This window comes from Coffea eugenioides, unplaced genomic scaffold (assembly GCF_003713205.1).
Source record: "Coffea eugenioides isolate CCC68of unplaced genomic scaffold, Ceug_1.0 ScVebR1_15;HRSCAF=72, whole genome shotgun sequence".
Taxonomy (NCBI): Eukaryota; Viridiplantae; Streptophyta; class Magnoliopsida; order Gentianales; family Rubiaceae; genus Coffea; species Coffea eugenioides.
In genome coordinates, this window is record NW_020862014.1 from 310,420 (window position 1) to 323,310 (window position 12,891).

Sequence of the window (12,891 nt, forward strand, 5' to 3'; positions counted from 1 at the left end):
GTAATGGAGTTTCAAAGGGCGTTCTTGCGCTTGAATCTTGTCCTATGCCTTCTTACCCTTTTGCAACAAGTGTTCCAAGTGATGATCAGTCTAATGCAGTTGAACGTGTTCAAAGTGTTCTTCATTATATCAGTTGCATTTTGGAGGATCCAAAAAGATGTAACCGAAGCTATATGCGTTATCTTCGAGGAGTCATTAGAGTAAAGCCATGAGTTTTTCTTGGCTGGCTGTGAGCATTTTCAAACTGACCAAGAGACATGTGCACCGCATTATAATAATCATGACGTATGCAAGTATCATTCAATCTAAGAGGGCCAATATGTGGTGGCATTAGATTTGAGGTTTCATACTCCAACTCTTGCTAGTATCATTCATTTCCATCCAGATTTGAGGACAAATCCTTCTCAAGTGGAGGGGACTGATGTGTGCACGGATGGCGGCCTTGACTCAAGGCTTCCATAGGAACATTGAAGGCTTGGAAGTTGCTAATCAAGGCATCTACACATTGATCCAAGTCAAGGAAGCATCAAGCGCGGCCTTAGCTACTTGGGCCGAGCACTAGGAATGTTAGCATTGTTAGTCGTATGAGTTGTTAGTTTAGTCGTATGAGTTGTTAGTTGGTTTTGATCATTATCGAGTCATTAGTTGTTAGTTGGTTTGTTAGTCGTGTTTTAATTAATAGTTTATTAGTTATTGGAGTCAAACAATCGGCCCACTCATGTTCAAGAGTGGATCGAGCTCCTTTTCTAGTTTAGGTTGGTGGGCCGCCAATCCTTGACCACAAAGGTTTCTAGCCTATAAAAAGGCGCCTTTTGTACCAGCAAAGTTAGACACTTTTGATAATAAAATTTCAATTTGTTCTCTTACAATTTCGAGAGTACATTCCTACTTGCTTGGCAAGGGTTATTTGAGCAATCACGCGTGACGTCCTTGGTTGTTCATCCGGCCTATCTACTTGAGTAACCACCTCAATTGGAGTCGCCGTTCTACCGCCTTGAATCGAGTTGAGTCGTCCCTCTTGGTTCTAGGTTCCGTAATCCAAACGGTTGAGTATCCCTCTAGGTCCTTGGGCAATCGTGCTACGTGTCTCGGAACGAGTTGACCGAGGAACGTATCAGTTGGCTTCAGAGCTGGTTGAGGTATCAAGTCGTTATATCCTCTTACTTGTTCTTGTCTAGTTCATTTTAGGGTTCCTATTTTTCCGCTGTCTTGTTTGTTTGTTGCATCGCTAGTTGTTTCTTCGTTGTTCACAAATCTGTCCGAAGTTGTTTTGCCATTGGCGTCGTCAATTTCTATCCGTTTTGTGTTCAATCATTGTGTTTTGCAATCGGGCCGTAGTTGGATTTTACTTATGTGTCAAATTTGTCCGAGTTTATACCCTTGTTGCGCCGAATTTCTGTCCGTGTTTGTACCCTGTCGCGAGTCGTCAATATTCTGTCTGTTCTTGTGTTGGTTCGTTGTCTTGAATCTCCCCATAATTGTCTCCACAAATCTGTCCAAGTGCGTTTTCTAGTTCCGTCCATAGTGCCTTGAAATTCTGTCTTGTGTTCCATCGTTGGCTTGTCTATTGTGAGAACCCGTATTTCCCCTAATAATTTTCCTAGGATTTTTCCCCTTTAATTGCATGTTTTCTGCATTTTCTGGCTTAGGAAAATTTTCTTGGTGGATTTTATTTTTAGATGATTTTTCTAGCATTGGGTAGTTTTTGAAAAATTACGGATAGATTATGAACGTGGGCCCCACTAGTGCGATAAGTTCGGAAAAATTCGGCCAATAAGGTTAAGTTTCGGATACTGTGTAAAATTTATCGGGTGTTAGGAGATAAGTAGAGAATGTGAAGTGATTGATGTGAGAGGAAAAGAAAGGGATAGGAATGCTTTAAATGAAGTGACACGTGTCACTTTGTGAGTGGTTGAAGCCTAAGACAACTATTCACCCTTTTGACCTTTCTTACCCTTGGATTAAATATCTCAAAATTGACCAAAAAATTCACTCTTTCTTGCACCTTTGTGGCCGGCCCTCTAGCCAAGAAGAAAGAAAACTTCTCCAATTTTCAAGCTTCCAACTAGCTCAAATCATCCAACCCAAGTGCTGAAATTTGTTTCTACTCCATACAATCCTTCCATTTGGTGCTAGTAAGTGATTTTGTGGAAGTGTTCAAGGAAGCTAAGGTGTCCATTAACTCCTCTTCTCTTGTTTACTAGGTAAGTGGTGATTGACCTTCCTCCTATACTTAATGATGCTTAATTTGTGCCTAGTGGTGGCTAAAGTGCTGAAATTTGTGGTTTATTTCTTGGTTTGAGATGAATTGGTGAAGTTTTTAATTTATTGATGAATTTTCTGGTTTAATGTGATCATGATGTTGTGGTTATCTATGATGGTTGGTAAGGGTAATGACTCTAGTAGGTGTAAATGATAGGAAATTGCAACCAATTTTGGGTTTGGAAGGAATTTGAGGAAGTTAGGGTTTCATAACCCCCTTTCTGTCCGGTTTTGGATCATATGGTTAGAGGCCGAATTGGCCTTTGCTTAAAACATAACATTTGTAGGTATTGATGTGTTTGAGGTGCCTGTAAAATTTCAGGTCATTTGGAGTAGTGTAGAATGAGATATGTCGATTTTACTGTTGCTGTTCTGGGTTGATCAGAATGTACGAACTGCGCTTGTAATCGGCTGTTTTGACTGGAATTGCTTTGGATTTGGTTGTTGAGGTCTTCTGATGAAATGTAGCTTGATGTCCTAGCTACCATATGCCTTTGGAATTTCTGCATTTGGACCTGTTTAGACTGAGTTGTACTGATTACAGCATAGTGTAATTTGTAAACCTGCAATTACGGTTCTGGTTTGTTATTTGGCATATTTGACTTAGTTGTGCTGGGATTTGGACTGAGTGACCTTCTACATTGTTGTAGCCCTGGTTCTTAGCTTCGAAATGGTGGGTCTTACACCCTAATCCGATAATCGTAGTGCAAGTTGTGCCATTACCGCAAAATGAGGACAAAACTGTTTTTTTCTGTTAGGGCCATTAGTTGCATTTCCACAATTTCTGGTTGCCTATGATGCTTATACATGCTTATGAAACCCTATTGGGGTTGTGATTGACATTGTTTTATGACTCGTTATCGAGTCTCATTGTACTTGTTTACGTGTTCTAGGGCGTGACGGTGGTTCACGACATTCTCTTGACGGAAGTGCATGAAACAACACTTAATTGATATGTGAGTATACTACTCACTTGAATGTTACAATGTGGCTTTGCTATATGTGATTTTGATGCCTTGAAGGTTTATTTGGCTATTGGAATTGATTGAGGTGAGGGTGTACTTGACCGCCCTCACCCCTTGTGATACCGTTAATGACTGATTACCGTTTTACTGAAATACTGCACTTGCTATATGAGATATTGAATTCCATTCATGGAAAACTGATTTGGTGTCGTTTGGACGAATATCCAACGGCCTTACTGTATTACTGAGCTCAACCCCGTAGGTAGTCAATTGAATCGAGCCGGCGAGGGCTTGGTCGTGAAAATTGACATGCCACGGGGACTGTACTGGGGAATCTTGTAGTAATGAGACTCTTGGTTCCGGTATACTCGAGTATTACCAAAAGCTACTGATTGGAGTGCGGGCCCGGTTGGGGTATGTTTGGTGGAAGGGATGGGAGTGAAGTGGGTTCTACGGTTGGTACTCATAAACGTTGACGGAGAGTCAATGAGATTGGATCAAGAATATAAGCGTGGAAATGGGCTCTTGAGAGCCGTCCGTATCCTTTTACCGACTTGTCTTATTTCTTAATTGCGTACTTGAGATGAAAGTTTAAGGTTAAGTGATCTTTGTTGATTATGTGATAGTTGCTCACTGAGCTTTAGCTCACTCCGTTCCATTTGTTTTCCTTACAGGAAAAATGACTATTTTGAGAAAGGATCATACTTGTTGGTTGCCAAATTGAGCCATGTATATGTCTATTTTGAATAGCTCTTTGCATGAAACCCTAATGTGTATTGGGTTCACCTTTTGATTGGCAAACCGAACATGTGTATCCATGATGAATAGCTTTTGACATGCCAATGTGGTTGTAAATGTTGAATTTCAATGTATTCATGTTTGGTTGATGTTTGGTTGGACTTCGGAACGATTCGGCTTTCAAACGGCAAAAGAAAAATTTTTGACCGAAGAGCACTGGACTGAATCCGGCCAGGAATCCGGCCAGAAACTGGCCGGATTGTCGGCCGGATTGCTTAGGGAAAATTTTGATTCCGGAAGTTAGCCACTGGACAGTATCCGGCCAAGAATCCGGCCGCTAATCCGGCCGGATTCCCCTGTTCCAGGCACTATTCATCGTTTTCGTTTTTTTTATTTTGTTATTTTGATACTTGTGGCTTGTCCGAGCGCGCTTTTATTTTCCCGAAACGTCTTAGATCGCGTGTTACTGCTCGTCAGTCCTGGCGAGAGCTGGGCAGGCAGTCCGCTAACCCCTTTGGTTCGCCTTAGGGGAATGTGGGGCTATTACATCTATTGCTGTCCATAATTTCTGGTATCATTGTTTTGAGTTATCCAACTTGTTTACTTGGTTTTTCAAATCTGAATTGTGGTGAAACTTGTTAGTATTTGTGAATCTTGAGAGAACCTACAAGAATCTTGAGTTTCTTGACCACAATCTTGAAATTCTTGAAGTTCTTGATAACTTCCTTGAAAGTTCTTGAAGGATCTCGAAGTTCTTGAAGATTCCTTGTGCGTGTGAATTGGCTGAACCAAATCCGAAAAATAATCCAATCGGCCAAGCTTGTGTTGTGTTGGTCGTATAAGTCAAAAAAAAAAAAGAAACGAAAAACAAGAAAGAAAGTCCGAAGTTTATTGCCAAATCAATCACGGATTACATCTTGTATCCAAGACTACAAAAAGGAAAAAAAAATTTCAAAGTTTCGGTCCACTACTTCTTGAACCTCTTGATTCTTGGAAATTTGTTTCGTCCGTCTAGCGAACAATTTCTTGTACTCTCGAGCATTGGTGAAAGGCTTTCTTGGAGTCTTTGCTTCTATCTAGGGAATATCTTGGGTAACCCATTGGGGGGGAGCCTGAGGAGGGTTGATTGCGTCACGTTGTTGAGATTCCATCTAGTTGCTATTGTCTTGAACAAACATCCGAAACTGCCTTGGGTGTGTTTGAACAGAAAATCCGAGCTTGACCTTGTGCTTGCAAGTTAAGGCTAACGTGGGTGGGTCTTTAATAGCCTACCTTCCAACCGTACAAAAGGTTTCCAACCGAATTGTTCTTTCGGGAGTTGGAACCGAAATTGTTTTGTGCAATCCTTCTTGGAGTAGAAATTGGAAGTTCCTAAAAGTTGTTACAAGAAGAAAAGGTTTTCTAAAAGGTTTCCAACAACTAACTTGTTTCCAAATTCAATTAGGAAACTAAGTGGACATAACTCTCCTAATTCCACTTGGATAAGTCCACTCAAATTAGGAAACTAGGGTTTGCTTGTTTCCTTTTCCATTTTCGCACACTTTCCTAATCTGTCTGCCCTAGGAAACAGTCCAAACTACCCTCTATCGCGTCCACATTGCTTCCAAAATTGTGTCTTGCTCTTGGTTACTCTTGTGGGAAGTTTGGTGAACAAATTGAGGACCTTGTGCGGCATTTCTCAAACTACTCAAACCGGCAAGGTAAGGAAGTTTGGTAAGGTCATTCGAGTGCTTTGGAGTGAAAACACGTGTGAGTGAAACACTTAGCGAGTGAAGTGAGGTTCTATTTGTATTATTTGCTTGGTCACTAACGTTACAGGGCAAAACGAAAGACATGGAGCAAACTAACCAAACCGCCGACTACACGTCGATGTTCAACGCTATGAAATCCGAACTAAAGCGGATTAGTGAGCAACAAATGGAGGAAATGCACAACCGATTTGATGAACTCTCCAAGAGCTTCACGAGGGGCTCTCGATCCAGATCTCACACGCGAAACCACCATGGTACAAAAGGGGCAAATTATGAGGATTATTCGGCAAGTGAGGATGAAGAGAGAGCCGAGAGGCCTAAAAGGGACACTACCAAGGATGCACTTAAGGGACTTAAAATCAAAATTCCCACCTTCCAAGGTAGAAGTGACCCTGAGGCGTACTCGGAATGGGAAGTCCGAATCGAGATGGTCTTCGATTGCTATGACTATAGCGAGGAACAAAAGGTGAAGATCGCCACTGTTGAGTTCACCGACTACGCACTCGTTTGGTGGGATCAAGTACGGACTGGAAGGAGGAGAAACGGTGAACCACAAGTCCGAACTTGGCGTGAACTCAAGGCCATGATGCGTAAGAGGTTTGTTTCAAGCTACTACAACCGCGATCTCCATTAAAAACTGCAAACCCTCACTCAAGGCAACATGAGTGTGGAGGACTATTACAAGGAGATTTCGGCCATGATGAGGGCTAATATCCAAGAAGATAGTGAGGTCACGATGGCAAGATTTCTTCGTGGTTTAAACCCTGAACTTCAAGAGGCCTTGGAGCTTCAACATTATTTGGATATGAGTGACCTTCATCAAGGCCGAAAGGGGAAGGAAACTGAGGAGAGGTGGCCGACCCCACCAAACCTCAAATCCGAATGTATGGAAGGGAAACCAGCCGAGAAGAACATCACATGAAGTTGGACAATCGGCTATACCAACCACTTCTAGCCGAACACAAGGTAACCTTCCTAACTGAAATTCCAATTCTACCGCTAACAAGTTTGTTGATACAACTAGGTCAACTTCAAAGTCGGCTCAAGAGATTCCTAAGCCTAGGAGTAGGGACATTAAGTACTTCAAATGCCAAGGATTCGGACATATCCAATCTCAATGTTCGAATCAAAGGGTCACGCTCATAACTCACAATGGAGAAGTCGTATCTGATGATGATGATTGTGAGGAGATGCCGACCTTCTCCAAGGATAACTGCTTGGAGAATGACTCGGCCGAGGAAGAGTGCTCTCCTACTCAAAGAGAAATTGGTTGCTTGGTGGCACGACGAGTGCTAACCGCCCGAGTCAAAGAAGATGAGCAATTGCAACGAGAGAACTTGTTTTACACTCGATGTAAAATAAGTGACAAAGTGTGCAGTCTCATCATTGATGGTAGGAGTTGCACCAATGTAGCAAGTTTGCTCATGGTAGAGAGCTTGGGACTTCCAACGACTAGACATCCACACCCGTACCGACTACAATGGCTAAGCGAAGATGGTGAAGTACGTGTCTACAAACAGGTACGTCTTCCTTTCTCCATTGGCAACTACATTGACGAAGTTGTTTGTGATGTTGTCCCCATGCATGCTACCCATGTAATTTTAGGAAGACCCTGGCAATTTGATAAGCATGTCACTTTTGATGGTAGATCTAATAAGTACACTCTCTTGCACAATGGAACGAGAATGTGACTTAGACCGACAAAAGAGGAAACAAAAGACGGCCGAATCTGGAAATTGCTCCACTTCCACAAATGAGCATTCGGCCAAGGGTCATACACTGATTAAATCAAGCACTAGGAAGCAAAACATGATAATCAAGGCTAAGGAAGTTAGGAAATGTGTGAATTCTGATCAGCCTGTATTACTCATGATTTGCAAACATGTACTCTTGAATGTTGATGAACTCGATAGGGCATTGCCTTCGAGAGTAGTTGCTTTGTCGCGGGTTAAGCAAGGAGAGAATGAGTTGATCATGGCATGTTCCATCCCTAACTCCATTGGTGAATATCAGAATCTTCATGAAGTTTGCCTCTTAAGTGTTGCATCCCTTTACGATCCATTGGTATTTAACTTCACCCATGAGTCTGTTTTGCTTGTTGGGAGGAGTAATGGAGTTTCAAAGGGCGTTCTTGCCCTTGAATCTTGTCCTATGCCTTCTTACCCTTTTACAACAAGTGTTCCAAGTGATGATCAGTCTAATGCAGTTGAACGTGTTCAAAGTGTTCTTCATTATATCAGTTGCATTTTGGAGGATCCAAAAAGATGTAACCGAAGCTATATCCGTTATCTTCGAGGAGTCATTGGAGTAAAGCCATGAGTTTTCTTGGTTGGCTGTGAGCATTTTCAAACTGACCAAGAGACATGTGCACCGCATTATAATAATCATGACGTATGCAAGTATCATTCAATCTAAGAGGGCCAATATGTGGTGGCATTAGATTTGAGGTTTCATACTCCAACTCTTGCTAGTATCATTCATTTCCATCCAGATTTGAGGACAAATCCTTCTCAAGTGGAGGGGACTGATGTGTGCACGGATGGCGGCCTTGACTCAAGGCTTCCATAGGAACATTGAAGGCTTGGAAGTTGCTAATCAAGGCATCTACACATTGATCCAAGTCAAGGAAGCATCAAGCGCGGCCCTAGCTACTTTGGCCGAGCACTAGGAATGTTAAGTGCTTTTAATGATTTCCAAAACGAGCTTTCTAGGCGAGTGTGTACTTTATCGCACTCGACCTAAATAACTGTGCAATTTTCAAGGATTTAATGATTGAAATGTTACTTGCGCATGAATGTAAGCCTTTTGGACTGAACTGGCCATTGCCCCTTGTTACCGGTCGTCTCGAGCCAGAAGCGGACTCGGTCGGGCGATTAGGGACTTGGGTGAACGTTTGGTATACTCGAGTATTACCCTGTAGGTTGGTGGAGACTGGCCAACGGCCAGGACGGGGGTGAATGAATGAATGAATGAACGAACGATCGAACGAGGGTTATTGATAAACGAAAAATGCAGTTTCAAATGATTGGAGGAATAAGGGGAAATGTCAGGAGAACGAATGAACGAAATAACGAATTGCTCCTTGTGAGCCGTATCCTTTTAATGAATGTGTTACTATCGCTTTCCATTGTAAATGTTTCTTGAATTATTGATACTCCATGTTTAATGTATTGGATTGATTATCTGATTATGTGTTCGGAACCTCACTGGGCTTTTAGCTCATCCCTTTAGTTTTGTTTTCCTTACAGGGGAAGGCGAGCGAGGACGTGAGCTTGAGATAGACTAGCCAATCTAGTTTTGTTTCTTTTGTTTATTTTGTAGTGGTTCTCGCCTAGTGCTTGGCACGGGCTGGGCGTATGAAGGATTGAGAACCCTTGTATATTTGATGTTTATATTCTCTTTTGGGTTGGCAATGTATATAAGTTCGGCTTTAAGTTTGGATCAATGCCCTATTTATTCTTGTGATTTATTTCAATTTTTAATTGAGGACTGTAGCGAACGACTGAGTCCCGGCGAGAGCTGGGCAGGCGGCCCGCCGAACCCTCTGGTACGCCTTAGGGGGAGGTGGGGTCGTCACAAATGGTATCAGAGCTTAGGTTTCAGATCTCTGTAGTGTATCCTAGATTAAAGATTAGGATACCGGACTGTGGGATTTGATTGGACTTGAAAGGTAAGCGATTGAGGGATAAAACTTATAGCTGCTTCGCGTGGTTTCTACGTGGAGTGACCCTGGACTAAGTGGTGAAAAAGTATGAGGGACTAAGTGAAGCTATGAATTGTGAATGTTATAGGCCTTAAATCTTTCTCATGGTATCTGAAGACCATAGATAGGTATGTCAGGTAGGAATTCCGATTGTAGATAGTTTACTCTTGAGACTGCAGCTCGAGATGTGAATTATCTTATTTCGGATTCTCGTGCCTGAGTACTTTATAGTTGAGGTGCTGCTAAATACTTGAGACTTGTATTTTGAGAACATGAACAGGCTTTGTCTGACTAGAATGAGCACAAGAGGTCAGGGACATCTAGTTTGGATAGTAAGTGACGTGAGAGACCAGACGGGCTGATACTGGGGCGACTTCACCTTTTCCTTTTGATTTACCAGTATATTGTTACTACATGACGTTAGTATACCTGTATGTACATGGTTATCTGTCCAACTTGATATGTATTTGTGTATTTGCTTATCCGTCTTCTTGGTATGGCGTGTTATGTGGGTATATGTTCATTTGAATATTTGGTGCCCTCAATAGTTACTTTAGTAACCTTATCGTGTTTATTTATTAAATTACCTTTTTGGGGGAAAAGAAAAGAGAGGGAAAACATATATATGGACGGGAGACGTAGCCGGGACGTGGACGTGGCCGTGGGAATGAACGAGCTCAAGAGCCAAGAGAGGAAAGAGAAACAACAGATGCACAAGAGCAAGGAATGAGGGTTGAAGCCGAAGACCAAATGGCAACGGTAATGCAACAAATGACAGATATCTTGGCAAGACTGGTGGATCAACAAGGCCAAATGGCCGTGAATCAACCCCGGAACCCTGAAATCAGAGAAGATAAGGCTCTTGAGAGGTTTTAGAAATTTACTCCTCCGAAATTCCTTGGAGGATCTGATCCGGATATAGCCGAACAATGGTTAGAGGCCATGATTAATATTTTCACCGTCTTGAACTACACCGAGCAAAGACAAGTAAACTTTGCGGTGTTCCAATTTGAAGGATCGGCCCGAGCGTGGTGGAACGTTATTAAAGAAAAATGGGAAAGAGAACAGACCGTATGGACATGGACGAATTTCATAAGGGAATTTAACGAGAAATACCTCCCTCCTTTAGTTGAAGAAAGGAGAGAGGAAGAGTTTATTGGACTACGCCAGGGAACGTTAAGTGTGGCCGAATATGAAACGAAATTTACGAAACTATCCAAGTTTGCTTCTGAATTGGTGGCCACAGAACGGCGAAGAGTAAGACGGTTTATACAAGGATTAAATTTGGAACTCCAAGAAGCATTAGCGGCAGTACAAGTGAATACGTTTACGGAGGCCCTTGAGAAAACTCAAAGAATCGAGACTGCAAAGGCACAGATAAAAGCTTCCCAGACCCAGAAAAGGAGTGCATCGAGTAGTGTAGTGGAGGAATTAAGTGAAGCGAGAGTCCCTTCCAAAGTGCAAAAAGTGAACTTTTTGTCCCACCCACCATGGACATTAGGGGCGATAGGTGAAGGATCTACAAAAGAAAGCCAAATCAGATTTGGGAAAAATTTTCAAGAAAGCCAAAAGATGGCTTCTCACGTGGTCTGTGGGTACTGTGGAAAGGCAAATCATGTCGAAAGCGATTGTTGGAGAAAGGGGCGGAAATGTTTAATCTGCGGAAGTGGCGATCATCAAGTTAGCAACTGTCCGAGGAGACAGTCACGTGAAAGCAATACTCTGCAACTGGATGGAGCTAAATCACAAGTGAATGAAGGAGGGAAACGAACTAGCGGACCGGCAAAGGTTTATGCTTTAGACAACCGACAAGTTCCGGACTCGTCTGAGGCAACTGAAGGTAAAATTTCGAGGGCGAAATTTTTTTAAGGGGGAGAGAATGCGAGGACTCGCAAATTTCTTGTATTTTCCTCAAAAATAACCTTTTATTTGAAAATTATTATTTATCAAAGGCCACTACCCAAATATTTCACAGTAAGTGTAAATAAACCTAGAAAATAGGGTTTTACGCTTCGGTTTCAAGTTTGGAGCAAAATTAGGGTTTTCGCGATTTTTCGCCGGATGAATTTTCGGTACAGAGTAAGAATTAATTTGGGGATTAAAAGTGACTTTTAAGTGAGAAATAATATGTGACTAGTGGCAATGAGATAAGGTTAGTGAATGGGAAGTAAAAACCCTAGTACGTGAGTTTTTAAGAAAAACGGCGCGAACCGGCGGGTCCCGCGCACTACCGTTTGAACGCACCACTTGACCACCACTTTCTTACCACATGAGCTCATTAATATTTGAGCAAAATATCTCCTAAATTCCAGCTAAGCTTGACCGAAATTAGAGGCTGAAAATACAAGAAAAGAAAAGGAAATTTTACTTGGTAAGGGTTGTGACAAGTGTCACACCATTAGAGGCCATTGACCAAGACATTGTCCAACTTTCTTATCCCCAAAATTGCACCATTCTTCCTCATTATTTCTGCTGAAGAACCGTGAGAGAGAGAGAGCAAAAACAAGAGAAAAGCTTCTCCATTTCTTCTTGAATCAAGTCACAAAGTGAGGAAACAAAGAAACTAAACCGATTAAACTTGTTCTTGAGTGACTAGTTAGTGACTTGTGGTGTGATTTTTGAAGGAGAGAGCTTGGGCTACTCTTAGTGACCTTTATTCAAGGTAAGAGAGTTTATCTTTCTAAGTTTTGCTTTCAATTTTGTTAAATTAAGTTTAGTAGTTTGATTTTGTGGTGGAATCATGGATGATTAGCATGTTTTAGAAGTTTTCCCCAATTTATTTGATGAACTAGGGCTTGTGGAAATTCTGCCCAAATTGTTGTATGATGCTTATATGTTGCAATTGAGGTTTTATAAGGTGTTGTAGTAGTGATTAGACCAAGAAATTAAGGAAAGATTCACTAGAAACTAGAAATTCCAGAATCTGGAAAATTTCCCCAACATTCTGTCCGAATTTTTATCTGTGTGTTAGAGGCCGAATTGGCCTTAGGTCAAAGAAGAAAAGTTGTAGAGAATGACATTTTATAGGTGCCTACAAAATTTCAGCTCAATCGGAGCAACGTAGGACGTGAAAAGTCCAAAATACCCTTACTGTTCTAAGTAATTCCCAGCAGTCCGTTTCTTCAGTTAAGTCCAGTTTATCACGTTTTTTGACCAGGATCCAGTCTGATTTAGCTCTGGGCCAAAACATGAAAGTTGTAGTGTTCTGTATTAGCTTTAAAATGCCTCTAAGAACACCTGATTCGGACTTGTGTAGACTGAGTTATGACCATTACAGTGTTCTGCGTTTAAACAGCCGACGAATTGGTTTCTGGTTTGGTAATTTGAGAATTTGACCAAGTTACATTAGAAACTGGACTAAGTGACCTTCATGAACATTGTAGCCCTGAGTCTTAGCTTCGAAACGGCATAGGTTGCGTCTTAATCTGATAAGCGTAGCCTCAGATAAGTTATTTCCGCTTTCATACGTCAA